At 43.3% G+C, this 14230-nt stretch overlaps 1 protein-coding gene across 3 annotated transcripts in view; it reads right to left on the bottom strand.

Annotated features, from left to right (window-relative positions):
* Bach2 (BACH transcriptional regulator 2) overlaps nucleotides 1-14230 on the bottom strand; it is a 345285-nt gene that overhangs the window by 159620 nt on the left and 171435 nt on the right. For all 3 annotated transcript variants that reach the window (XM_021160930.3, XM_029476474.2, XM_029476473.2), the window contains one exon: nucleotides 6025-6173. The gene's annotated coding sequence lies outside the window, so the exon portion shown is untranslated. The remainder of the gene's footprint in view (nucleotides 1-6024; nucleotides 6174-14230) is intronic.

Here is a 14230-nt window from a genome sequence, read left to right on the forward strand (position 1 = left end):
ATCTTTCTTTTGTGATCCCAGGAGCTGCAAAGGCTTTGCAAGTCCATCCAATATGGTTTTTTAATTGAATGTAGGGTTGAGAATGACAGCTGTCAGAAGCATCCTCCAGATAAGGATACTGGGAGGTCCTCATGTGTCTTGTGTAAAAGCTGAGTAATGGAACCTGGAGGGAAAACGTGAAAGAGGAGCTCTTTGTCATGTAAGATGATGTCTGGCTAGTGCTGCTATTTCCAAGTGCCACCAAGATCTTCAGTACAAATCAGTGCAGAGCATGGCTTATGAAGTTAGAATTCTTGGATAAAAACAGTTTGGAAGGACACATAAAAGTACCTGATGTAGGTGAGTTGTATCTCTGTCACTAGATTAGAGGGAACATTTGTGTTTATTCTTTTATGTGACTTTGAAGATTATGTAGGATAACACGGATCTAATGAGAATTCAGACCAGTTCCAGAAGATGACATTATTCAGTGTGTGTGGGCTGTGTGAGTGCACACTGAGGTCCACAGGATAAACTGGCGGTCTCAGAGCAAAGCTGTTGTTAAGTGAACCATGCATGAGTTTACTTTTTCAAGAAGGTATACGAAGTGACCTCTGCTTTGCCACAAGGAGACAATTATTTTTGGATTCTGACTTTTTCTAGAAATTACAACAGTTAATACATAAGACTCATGTAATTATCTGACTTGGTGTCAACTAGGCGTAGAATATGGGAAAAATCTAGACACAACAGTTTCTAATCTACAACGCATAGGGGCTTCGACAAACCCACTGGTTTGTAGAGCGTCACAGATGCTGTCCTGGGGCAGAAGAGCAGTGACACATCTCAACATAGCCATTCTCTGCAGTGTATGCCACCAGTGTGGCAGATACCAGGCCCTCTTGTGATGAATGGGGGTTCCTAGGAGGGCAAGTTGCCACTTCACCGTTAATGTGAGGGTGAGGCAATCTGGTAAGCGAGTATATGCTAAAATTGCTTTACCAAGATTAACATATGAATGAAGCCAGTTGGCACAGAAAGATTGGAAGCCTTTCTCCACCTGGGTTTCATCTAACAAAGAGAACATGTGCAAAAAAAAATTAAAAATAAAAAAATTGTGTAAAGTAGACATGCGGGAGGCGTGTGCTGCGAAATGGCCTCTAAAGGGCCATGTGCCTGCAGTCCAACACCTTGGGGCATTTCCTCCCAGTTCACTCACTCACTCACTGTCTGGAGAATGCTCACTGACCTTCCAGACGGTTTCACTATCTATGATATTCCCTACACCCTGGTGCCACGCAATGCCAATGCTCAACATGGAGGCTTTTATGCATCTTAAAAAGGCCTGGGTTTCTCTCTTCTTCTCCATCTCCTCTGGCTCTCCATCTCAGCGTCTTCTGAGATCTATAGCTTGCCTACCCAGTTGTTTTTCTCTCAAACTCTAATAAAATGATCTTTGAGTTTCCTTCTGAATCTGTTCTTAAAAAAATCAGTGTGCGCGAGTGTGTGTGTACGCGCACACGCGAGCATGCACATGCACCCGTGCCATGGTACAGGTGTGGAGGTCAGAGGGCAGCTTTCAGGACTCAGTTCTTCCCTTCCACTGTGCAGGTTCTAGGGACCAAACTGAGGTTGTTAGGTTACTTTAACTGCTGAGCCACCTTGCTGGCCCTGAGTCCATTTTAACATCTTTTTATTAATGAGACCAAGAACCCACAAAAGAGAACCCTGAATTCCCCTGTAATAGTGAGAAGTGTCATTTCACTAGTGACAGGTGCAGCCACAAAGCCACTTCTCTAGCACTCAGCCACTTGGAGACTCGGAGTAAACTGGTAACGCATTTAGGCGGCTAAGCTTATTACTCGGTAGGAACTTCATGGTGCGCTCCAGCTCAGCTTACTTGGAGACTGGGGGGAAACCTCTGGAGGTTGTGATTAATATATCAACATATATTCCCATGCTGCCAACATCATGTCCCCTGAACTATCATCATGTATACAAAAAATTAATTTGATGGTTCCATGAATAGAATATAATTGTGATCTGAGTCTATTATAAATGATCAAATCAAACATTTTTCTAAAAACTATCAACAGAACTGGCTCCAAAATGTGTGATGGTCTCCAATGATCACAGAGGCTAAATCTACAGGCCCCCAGGGTTAGTTAGTTTAGACATCACTCCTGGGAGCAGTTATATCACAGCTTACAGATTATTCCTGAAACACACACGTCACCATCCCTGATCTCGAGCTGTACTTCAAAGGGATAATAATAAACACTGCATGGTATTGGTATAGAAATAGACAGGGTGATCAATGGAATAGAATTGAAGACTCAGAAATAAACCCACACACTTATGGACACTTGATTTTTGACAAAGAAGGCAAAACCATACATTGGGAAAAAGAAAGTATCCTCAACAATGGTGCTGGTCTAGCTGGCTGTCTGCATGTAGAGGAAAGCTGTCTGCAAATAGACCCATATTTACCCTGCACAAAACTCAAGTCCAAGTGGATCAAAGACCTCAATATAAAACTGGATATGCTGAATACAGAAATACAGAAAGTGGGAATAACCTTGAACATATTAGTAGAGGAGTAGACTTCCTGAACAGAGCTGCAATGGCTCAGGCACTAAGTCAACAATTGCTGAGACCTCATGAAACTGAAAAGCTTCTGTAAGGCTACAAACACCACCAATAGGACAAAACGGCAGTCACCAGATTAGAAAAGGATCTTTACCAATTCTAATTCTGACAGAGGGTTAATATCCAAAGTACATAAAGAACTCAAGCAATTAGAAACCAACAAACCAAATAACCCAATTAAAAATGGGGTACAGAGTTAGACAGAGAACTTTCAACAGAGGAATCTTTAATGTCTGAGAAGCACCTAAAGAAATGCTCAGCTTCCTTAGTCACTAGGAAAATGACCCTGAGATTCCATTTTATACTCGTCAGAATGGCTAAGATCAAAACCCCAAGCCACAGCATGTGCTGGTGAGGATGTGGATCAAGGAGAACACACCTCCATTGCTGGTGGGAGTGCAAACTTTTACAAGCACTTTGGAAATCAATTTGGCAGTTTCTCAGAAAACTGGGAATAGCTCTACATAAGATCTAGGTATACCACTCCTACGCATACACCCAAAAAGGGCTCCACCATTCCACAAAGACACTTGTTCAAGTACGTTCTTAGCAGCTTTATTCATAGTAGTCAGAAGCTGGAAACAACTTAGGTGACCCTCAACTGAAGGATAAACAAAGAAAATGTGTTACATCTACACAATGGAATACTATTCAGCTATTAAGAGCAAAGACATCTCGAGTTGCGCAGGCAAATGGAAGAAACTTGAGAATATCATCTTGAGTGAGGTAGCTCTGACCCACTTATGGCAAAACACTTATGGCATACACTCACGTATAAGTGGACATTAGCTATAAAGTACAGGATAACCATGCTACAACCCACAGTAATAGGGAGGTCCCAAGGGAGGATGCACCAATCTCACTCAGAAGGGGAAACTAAATAGTTATCAAATGTGGATGGAGAGAGGGAACTGGGTAGGAGATGGGGTGAGAAGGAGAATGGGGATGGCATGGAGATCAGGTGTGGGAAGGCGGGGACAGTAGAGGGCTGGGAGTGAGAATGGAAATCACGGGGGAGGACATCTCTGGGACTCCTTGGAAGCTTGGAGTGGGAAAGGATATGGGGAGTGTATGGGGGTCACCCTAGCTGAGATTCCTACTAGCAGGGGATGTAGAGACTGAAGTGGTCACCTCCTATAGCCAGGCAGGACTTCCAGAGGTGCGAGGGGGACATCAAGTCACCCACAAAGCCTTCAACTCAAAATTTGCCTTGCCTATAAGATGTGCAGGGATAAAGATGGGGCAGAGACTGAGGGAACAGCCAACCAATGACTGAGGGCCATCCCATGTGGGCATGCCAGCCCCTGAGATTATTAATGACACTCTGCTATGCTTACAGACAGCCACCTAGCATGACTGTCTCCTGAGAGGCTTTACCCAGCAGTGGATAGAAGCAGAGGCAGAGGCCCACAGCTAAACATCAGGGACTGGACCTAGTTGATCTTCATATGGGTCCTCTAACAAGTGGAGAGGGGGCTGTCTTGGTCTGTGTCTCCTGCCATTGGATCCCATTCCCTCTACTTGAACTGCCTGGTTGGGCCTTGGTAGGAGGGGATGTGCCTTGTCCTGCTGGGAATAGATGTCCCAGGATAGGGTACCCAAGGGAGCTCTCCTTCTCTGAGGATAAGGGGAAGGGGGAAATGGGGGCAGGGATTTGTATGGGTGGGACTAGGAGAAGAGGAGAGGGGGGCTGTGATCAGGGTGTAAAATAAGTAAAAAAAATATTGAAAACAAAAGGTGGCACAATGAGAGAGCGGTGTACGATGGCTCCGCAGCCTCTCAAGCTGTGACTTTGCTGCCAAGGACCAGCATTCTTGAAAGAAAGACTGAGTTCTGCTATTACTCTTAAAAAAATTATGTTAGACTGTAACATAAGATACTTTCTTAATCATTTTAAATGCACAGTTTGGTGATATTTAAGAACATATACATTGCCATGTAACCAACATCACCATCTTTTACCAAAATATAACCTTTCCAGCTCACACACTGTACCCATTGAAAAATACACCCCACTCCTCTGCCCTCCTGCTGGCAGCCACTATTCTCCCTATGGACTGTGTGAGTCTGACAACCCCAGGTACCTCCTATGAGCAACAGCACTAAGTTTATCTGGCCTATTTCATCTAGGATAACATAGCTGGGTAGCAAATACTGTATTGACAGTGGCATTCTCAATTCAAATAATAATAATGATGATGATAATAAAAGAATTGCAAATCCCAAGCGCTACTTTGCATGACAACATTCACCACATCCAAGAAAAACCTTATCAACTGTAGTGCCTTACCACAAGTTTAAAATGCCCAGCAATTTCTTGGATGTTTCCTAGACAGGACAGTATCACCATTACTATTTTATATTCACATTTATTTAATGAAATGAAAGAAAAATACTTTAAATGTCTACATTGGCTTGGAAACAGAGCATGCTCACAAGCATGTATGTACATCTGCATGTCCGCTCACCTTATCCAAGTGGGGATTTGCTTAGCCAAACTCTTCGTGGGTTTGAATCAGTGCAGGGTGAACTGTCTTCGGTTTTGGCAGTTAAGTAGTTAGACTTTTGGAAGCTAGCTAACATGGTAATGAGCTGACCTCAAAGTAAGGCAGGACTGAGGTTTTGGAAATCCATAAAAACCGAGCCTTGCTCAGCGACTGTTTACTGGAGGTGTACCTCCCCTGATGTGTCATTTGTAAATGAAATTACATTTCAGTGTACCAGGGAGGGACGGTACTGTGAAGATTCACTTTGCAAAGGAGCCACGGATTCTCCTTTTGACATCAAACATGGTGTGCACACTTGTCAAGGGACTGTGGCCACTGCCTCAAGCTAACAGCTGCACTGTTACTCTGACCTCCTAAAGTTCAAGCAAAGAGTGGTCAGCAGTGTAGGAGGAATGCTGGCGCGTGGTAACCGCTGGACTTCTGAGCTGAAGCCGCACTGCAGACCCTAGAGCTGTTTTCTGAGGTACGCGTCAATGAGGTAATTACAGGTTCTACCTCTTAATGTATTCAATATTAAAGCATATAGATTCCTGCCTTTGCCATTCACTCTTCTAACACAATTATGTTAAAGTGGTGATTCTCAAAGTGAGGGCCTTGGGGCACTGACATCAGCATCACTTGGAAAATGTTAGTAAAGCAGATTGCTGGCTGACACCAGATCTTTTGGCTCAAAACTGCCAGTGTGACTCTGATGCAAGCTAACGAGTAAGAACCACTGAGCTAAGGAAGTACTAACATTGGGATTCCAGCCCTTGTTTCTTGCTTAATTTACATTTCTCATGACACTTTCTTAAAAGAAAGTTAACTTTTGTGTGCTTGGATTATTGGCATGATTGCCTCACATTGAGCTTTGTTGGGTTAAAGAAAAGAAATCTTAGTAAAAACTTACATATAATTTCCCCAGGTCCTGTCCTGGCTTCGAGTCTTAGGATGCTGGGAACTGGGCAGAGGAAGAGATGAGAAGGCTACAGCAATCCATTCAGACATGGACCCCCAAACTCGGTGAGGCAATCTTGTGATAGATCAGTGAGTGTCCACCTAGACCGGAAGGGAAAGCCCGTTCGTTAGTGGATGAGTGTTGCACACCGTGAATTTCCTGCATGCTGCCTCACAAACTCTACTCAGCTTTGAGAACAATACAGTACTCCACAGTGGTTCTGGTGTTCCTCTTCAACAAACTACAAGGCCAGAGCAAGACAATCCCCCCTAGGTACCAATATCTAGGCTCTATTCAGGCGGAAGACCTCCTCTGCAGGTGTTTCCTGCAGTCAAGCTTCCCTTATCAGGTGTTCACTTGAACCCCCACAGCTTGGATGTGGCTATGATCCAATCATCCCGATCTCTCCTGTTCCATCTCAGAAGGCGTTCTTCAAAAATTCAAATGCCCCAGTATAGAGGCCAAAGTGGTGGTCTTAACTAAAAGAGGTTCTAGATTAACTTGTGAATTCTGGCTGACATCTATGCCTCCAAAGTGTTTGTTTTCAAGTCAGACAAGCTTCTTGTTGGCTTTAGCCTAACCTTAGGTCCTCAGATAAAATTTTTATTCATAAGATTAGACATATTTATTTCCTCTTCTCTGATAATGAGTTAATGTTTGTTGTAGAGCACATAAAAACAGGTAAAGAGTATAAGGAAAAAAATAATGAACAGTGGTAACTTTGACCAATAAATGACTAAGGATATTTTGTTGTTGAAGCTCACTGCCCATTCAGTGTAACTTCTGGGGTTGAATACACACATGCACATGCATGCACATGAACACATGTGCACATGCACGCGCACCTGCACACACACTCCACACCCTGAAAGGTGTTGGATTTAAAATTGGATTGTGGACCAGTATTCTTTTGGTACATAAACATAGAGGTTTTTTTATTTAATTATTAAATATGAAATTAAATATGAGTTACATGAGAGAGAACATGTCGCAATGTTGCTACAGTTAATGAAAACACACTTTTGAATCCCTGTAGTATTATAATATTTCATAGAAACACTTCAATTGTTTTTCTCAAATGAGGACTTATCAGTCGTTTTCCTTCATTGTCACTGCAAGTGACATGGAGGGTCACCTGAGTGTCAGGCTGCCTGAGTTTCTGACCATTTCTTGGATCTCTAGAAAGCTAACAAGAGACGGTGTTGGTGATGTGAGCTTCAAGCATGTCCTCATAAGTTTTTATTTAGGGTTTTTTGAGATTTTATATATTTTTACTTTATGTGTATGAGTGTTTGCTTGAATGTATATCAATGCACCATGTGCACGCAGCCCTCCTGTGTACAGTGCCTCTGTAGGCCAAAAGATGGTGTCAGATCCCCTGAGACTGGAGTTATAGACAGTTGGGAGCCTCCAAGTAGGTGCTGGGAACTGAACCTGGGTACTTTGGATGCAGAACCAGTGTTCTTCTTTTGTTCTCTAAAAAATTATTTAAACATTTTTTGATATTATAACTATATTTTTCCTTCTTTTTCTTTCCTCCAAAGCCTCCTGCATACCCCTCCAAAATCTCCTTCAAATTCATGGTCTCTTTTTTTCACTAAATGTTATTCCATGTGTACATGTGCATGTATATACATACACACATACATACATATCCCTAAATATAACCCATTCTGTCCGTCTAACGGTACCTGTATGTATGCTTTCAGGGATGTCTGTTTGGGACTTAAAAACCAATTTGTGTGCTCCTCCCTGGGGAGGACCATCTCTCCTGCTCCCAGTGTTCCTGGAACGGGACAACTCTATTCTTATCTATAAACTCAACTTCTGAGTCCAGCACACACAATAACATAGCTAAGAAATGAGGAGACAGGGTGTGAGCACTTTTGATTTTATTTTGAGAGTGAACTAAATTCATCTCTTCCAGCAATCTTACATAAAAGTCTGGGTTGTCCTATCACAATGATTAGAAAAAAAAACCCAAAGGAACAAAGATGTATCAAGAAGTAGATTATTTGTTCACTGTGACTTCATAATAATTCAGGGAACCTTGTCCTGATAATTAGGAGTCTAAGAGGGTAGAGTGGCTTATAAAGGTTTGTCCTTTGTTGCGATCAGGTATATCATTAATTCGGTGAGGTCACCAAGCTCATAGTTTATACAAATGAGGAGGTGAGGAAGTGATCCTCAGAGAGCAGACTTTGTTTCTCCTAATTGCTTGGGGGACGGAGAGGGAATAAAAAAAAATCACACAGAACTGCCACTAGGAACAGGGACATTAGCAGAAGCTCCTCGGATGCTGAAACTGTACAACTAGCATTTGCAAAGCTAATTACAAATCTGGATTCTCTCATTTTAAAAATATACTTCAAAGCCGCCCATGCTGAACCAAAGTCTGTGCAACTGGCAGATTATCAAAGTGTAAAAAAAAAAAAAAATTCACCACTTGAGCAAAGCAGTAACTTCCAATATCACTAACTCCTGAACTGCAAAATGCCACAGGCCCAAAACTAGCAATGCCACATGGTTGTATTGCCGTACATTTACAAGAGATTATTGTTCCTAAGTCCGGAGAGACACAGCCCTCTGTGTCACAGTGGCTTCCTTATGTGGGACAGGTGCTCTGCCTCTGAGCCTAACTCTTCACACAGGTTCTTCTTAGGATTAAGTGAGGTGGAAAAATATGTATATGAATATATGTGAATATGTGGGGATTTTGGGGGGATTTTCAAATTATAAGACATACATTTAAGGTTGAGAAACATCTTGCTTTTTATTAACAATGTTGCCAGGCATTAAGGTTAATAATCCCCATTTTTACAGTAGACACAGAAAGAGGTAGCCAATAGGCGAGTGAATAAATAAATAAGAGACTAAGTGTTGTATTTCTCAGTTGGTCACAAACTAGCTGAGTGACTCTCTGGGTCATGAGATGATGTCTGAGGTCTTGTTGAAGCTGATAGTTCTGTCATTTGGGACATGGCCATGACACTGGTATGTGAGCCTACAGAATGACCCTGAGAAAGTGGCCCCTTCTCAAAGTCAAGGCACCATGACACCCAAAGCAGCAGCCACCAATCTGGCCTGCAGTGTTGTGACCCTCCAGGTCATCAGCTTCCTCACTTTACGTTGACTGAAGAAGGGTCCGAGAACCTTAGGGAAACAGCCAGTGCCCTTAAAGCCTCAGCAGATAGTGAAGAGCTTAGAACACCAAGTCTCTGTTAACTCTGGTGCTTTATTACTTCAACAACTGGTACAGTCAAACAGATTCATACTGCTGCACGGTGCCTTGCTAGCAATCTGACTGCTATTTGACCAATAGTCTCAAGCAGGTTGGTAAATAGGCTTTTTGTGTTAACTATATGATATGGTCACAAGGGATGCTCTTAAAAGTCTTGGGGCCACTGATTTAGGTTTCTATGATAATGGGGACCTCAGCATTTGCACAGCACAGCACAGCACAGCACAGCACAGCACAGCACAGCACAGCAGCCTCAGTGTGGCGACCCAGTACCTGGAGTCTACCTGCTAAGAATGAGCAATTGATTTTAAACTAAGTCAAATTTAAATAGCTAAACATGGATAGCAGACAACGCAACCATAGGACACTGCTCTTTTGGAGGTCTTCCAGGCCTAGTGGCCCACAGGATAGCATATATCACCCCCATTCAGCCAGTAAGTGCTCTGAACTCCTGGCCTCTTAGAAACAACGGTGAATAAGGGAACACTGGATGCTTCCTGCCTCGATTGCATTTTCTAACAAGATTGATTTCTGAAGACTCCACACACAGAGTGGCTCAGTGGACAGTTCTTAGGAAACAGTGGGTGATGTGCTGTAGTACAGCTACACCAAGCATGACAACACCGCCTTTTCCTTTCTTCATAGTTACTGTTAAGAGAAGCAGGGGAAGTGCAGAAGTAGACATGTGAGCGGTTTCTATTCATTCATTTCCAAATAAAGTAGCGTACTGCAAATGTGGGAAATTATCTGTCTATAATTCCCTCTTGTGTAATCTTAAATTTACTTAAAAGAAAGAGTCGGCAGGACCTGCATTTTTAAGGTAGGAAGAGTAAATGGTGTTTAATTACATAAAAATGTTCAAGAGGATCTCCAGCTGTAAACAGTGGGCAAGGGAACATTTGTACCAATTAGCTGCGAAACGATTTGGTTTTCTGGAAAGTTGTATAGGCAAGGCTGATTGCGTTCTTTATCCCCGACAGCTTAACTCCTAGCTGAGCTGGTCTTAGTGGGCTTAAGAGGATGTGATGAGCTACTTCCCCCAGGAGACGGCAGGTGGAGGCATTTTCACCCACACACAGATCTCATACGAGCAGAATCACTTCTTCAAGACATAGAGATAGCTCAGGGCTCCTCTCACTCCCAGCACTGAGCCTCTGGTGTCTTCCTGAGGTTAAATTCCTTCCCTAATTGCTCCTTCCCACCTTCCCAGGATGTGGGGTAACACAAAGAACAGAAAATAAAGTATTCAGAACATCGGTCCATGTCCGTACTGAGCCTGAATGCACGCTAACAACCATCCACGGTGGCACCCCTTGGCTGTGGGATTAAAAGTTTCTCCTTCTCTCTCCTTTATCAATGTTATCTCCTGAAGTGGTGGATGCTCTCTACAAATCAGCAACAGCTTTCTCAGCAGAGATGCTGCACAGAAAGGTCAAGGTGAGTTTTCTAGGTTCAGGCTACCACTTCTGTCCAAAACCAGCTTACTGGTTTTTAGGGCTAATACTGAGACGAATCCCCATTTACACAGGGGCATTCCCCACTTCTGGATTGAGTGCCTAGAGAATGGACAGTGATCGGAAAAACAAAAAGTTCAATTCCAAAAATAAAACCATTTAGAGATTATTTGCTACTAAGCAAGATCAAGTTCAAATGTTCTGCCAAAATATTAGTTATAGGTTTACTGACAGTGGTTCTAAAGTCCTTACTCATACCAAGAAGGACTAAATGTGGACACGATTTTGTGGCTAGAAAAGCTTTATCAAGTAATGGGTTCACTTGGCGTTAAATTTTGGAATCTATAAATATGAATTTAAAAATTATCTTTCAGACAGAATTTAGACATCCACTTATGATGTGGATTGGAGATGTTTGGATTGCAAGTCTTCGGGCTCTTGTGTCTTTTACTGCCCTGGGAAAGCAACACAAGGAAATGTGCCTATCACAGAGCAAAAAGGGGGAAGAGATAAAGGCAGTTCAATAGGATGGAGAAAGTGAATTAATATTGAACACACACACAGAGACAGAGAGAGACACATGCACATACAACACTGACAACCACCGGCACACACACACACACAGGCGCACACACACAGGTGCACACACACAGGTGCACATGCCCTAGGGAGAAGCCATTTACACGTTTCAGGTGCAGACCCCTAGTTGTTCTGTCTGTGGAACTGTAGCTGGAACGCAGTTGCTGGAATACAGTGCTCAGACCATCGGTCCTTCTCTTCCTGAGCCTGAATTCACTCTGGCTAACAACCAAGGACGGTGTTTATGTTCCCAGATACAGCAAAATTCAGATTTCATCTATCCTATCCTAAAAGAGGTTGCAACCTGAACTATTTGTCACCAAGCGATTTGGAAAAAAAGAGTTATAAGAAAAGGAGAAGTAACCAAAAAGAAATGAGTGAAAACTAGCTAATCTGAACTAATTCCTAGACTTTCATCGACTCTGTAACTAACAGACACCAGTCTGTGGGTGCAGCGTCTGTATTACCACCGTGATTTTCCTTTACTGAAAACTTCTATTAGGGACTGAGCTAGGGATTTTCAGTGTTATTAGCCCATTTGGAGGATAAAAGAAGCTTGGCTCGGACACTCAAAATGCCTTACCTAAGGGCACACTGCTGGACAGAGGGACGACCCAGGCTCACCCAAGGAAGCAGCCACCTCTTTCCTACACAACACTGATATTCATACCAGTCAGAGAGAGAGTACGTTCCCCTCCTCAAAGGAATGGTGTTCACTTTTTCTGGGCACTAAGTAAAACAGCAAAGCAAGGTGGCAAAGCAGCAGATGCTGTGGCAGTTTGTACACAAACCGACTGCTTAGTTTGTTAGGCGCATGCGTTGTGAAGCACATTACAACTTAGAGGTGTGTCCCCCCAACCCACTTCCCCTTCTGTTGTAGTTTCTTTTGAAAAAGCAGTATCATCATCTTGTCAGAGTTCCCTCGAGGAGTAACTGTAAGCATATGGTCCATGGTTGCTGAGTATCACAGGGAAAACCCATAATAGCAATCTCATCCTGAAATCCAGCCTCTAGAGAGGATCATCAGCCCTGGCAATGCCCACCCAGCAAACATCCGCAGAGTCGGTTCTCAAATGGCATCGGGGTATTAGTGCCCACGTGACTTCAAGGATAATATATCACACAGCCAGGCATCAAGTTCACTGTGGGCTGCAAGCAGGCATACCTCTTAGGAGCGTCTGTCAACTTCATGAAGAATGTTTCTTCTTGGATCTTGGATGTTCATCAACAATGCCTTAACTCTTCCTCCTAGCTTCAGTACTTGGTTAAGTTGTAGAGATCTTTCTGCCTCCTCCTAAGATTTTCAGTCTTCTAAGACCTCTGCTATCTTTCTTCTAGAAGCCAACAGAGATCCTGCACAGTTCTGACCCTTTCTTGAGAGCCACACAGCCTCTCAGCCTCATCTGCAGACTGGCTTGCTTCGTGCCATCCAGGCGACACGGTTGCGCGTACCGATCCCACACTCACAAATCAGTGTGTTTCTGAGCTGACCCTGTGGGTCCATACAAGGATGGCAGCTGAAGCAAGGGAAGGCTACAGGAAGTCGTGCCAAGAGCCCTTAAAGACAAGTGAGGCGAGTGGCAGGTAAGGGAGGCGTGAGGCAGCATGTCAACAGAAGATGCTACCGTGGACCCAACTGCTCCAGCAGTCATCTTTGCTCCTCACTGCTGTCTAGGCCCTCAGTACAGGCTGTCAGTTCTATCTTCACCTTACGTCTCACATCAATCTACCCCGCCTCGTCTCTACTTTATCATCTGTGATTTCTCACCTGGCTCATTATTCCTACTGACACAGAAATTGGCCTGTCCTTTTTCTCTTCTTCCCTGGCTGGCAGGGCCCTCAGGATCTCTCTGGGTGAGACTGGCCACTGACAAGATTCTGACCGCATAGTTCTCATGCACAGAATTCTTCTCACATAAGATAAGTGGACCGTCATCACTCTGTATTATCCTATCTATGTTTGTGTCATAATAAAGTATCCAGAGTTTATAATTGACCATTTTCATCATTTTAGATAAACAGTTTAGTGGTCGTTGAGTACATTTCTGGTTGAGCAACCATCACCACTGTCCATCTACTGTAATGAAAGGGAATTAATGATCAAGACCAAAAATAAGACTTAAAGCAAGGGCCTGGAGAGAAAGGCACTTTGAGGGCTGTGCCTCATTTTATATAGAATCTCTCCTATAGATCAGGGCCTCCAGGACACACCCTTCATTGGTTTTCCACATTTGACACCAGAGCTGTAGGAACTCTGGTCTCCATATGGAAAAGGACCTTTGGATGCTTTTTCTAGGTCATATACTAGTTATAATCACAGACACAAGCATCCCAGCCCTCCCGGTCTCCACTATCAAAGCATGACCGACGCGGCGCTTCTTGGAAAGACGACTTGTTTTCCCAACATGCTGCATCTAGACGGAGCTGATTTGTCACTCACTTGTTTCTAAGCAGGGTTTCCTTCCGAGTGTTGACAAAGACCATAAAGAACGTCGTTAGCCATTCAGCATTTAATTCAACGCCACAATACATTTTTCTTCCTTCTTGGTTTAATGGCCTCAAACGTACCAACATCCTGCCTTTTCTAATCCTTTAACAAGTCCTATCAAATGCCAGGGCAGAATCAAACCGCCCTGCAGGCAGTGAGCTCATGCACTAAGAATTCATTTTTAGTCCAAGACTTGGGAGTGCCAGACCACTTAGTGCAATGTATCACACGGCCAGAAAATTAGCCTGGCACTCTAAATAATGTTTTAACATTTCTCCTATCAAAGGTCCTTTTACAACCTGATGACTCCTTCCTTGGAAAAAAATTAACACACACAAAACTGCTCCATGTGGTAATCAAAGGTTCAAGGACCTTTTCAAGTCTATTAGGGGTCCT

Source organism: Mus caroli, unplaced genomic scaffold (assembly GCF_978045245.1).
Source record: "Mus caroli unplaced genomic scaffold, Mus_caroli_1 scaffold_6, whole genome shotgun sequence".
NCBI classification, from domain to species: Eukaryota; Metazoa; Chordata; class Mammalia; order Rodentia; family Muridae; genus Mus; species Mus caroli.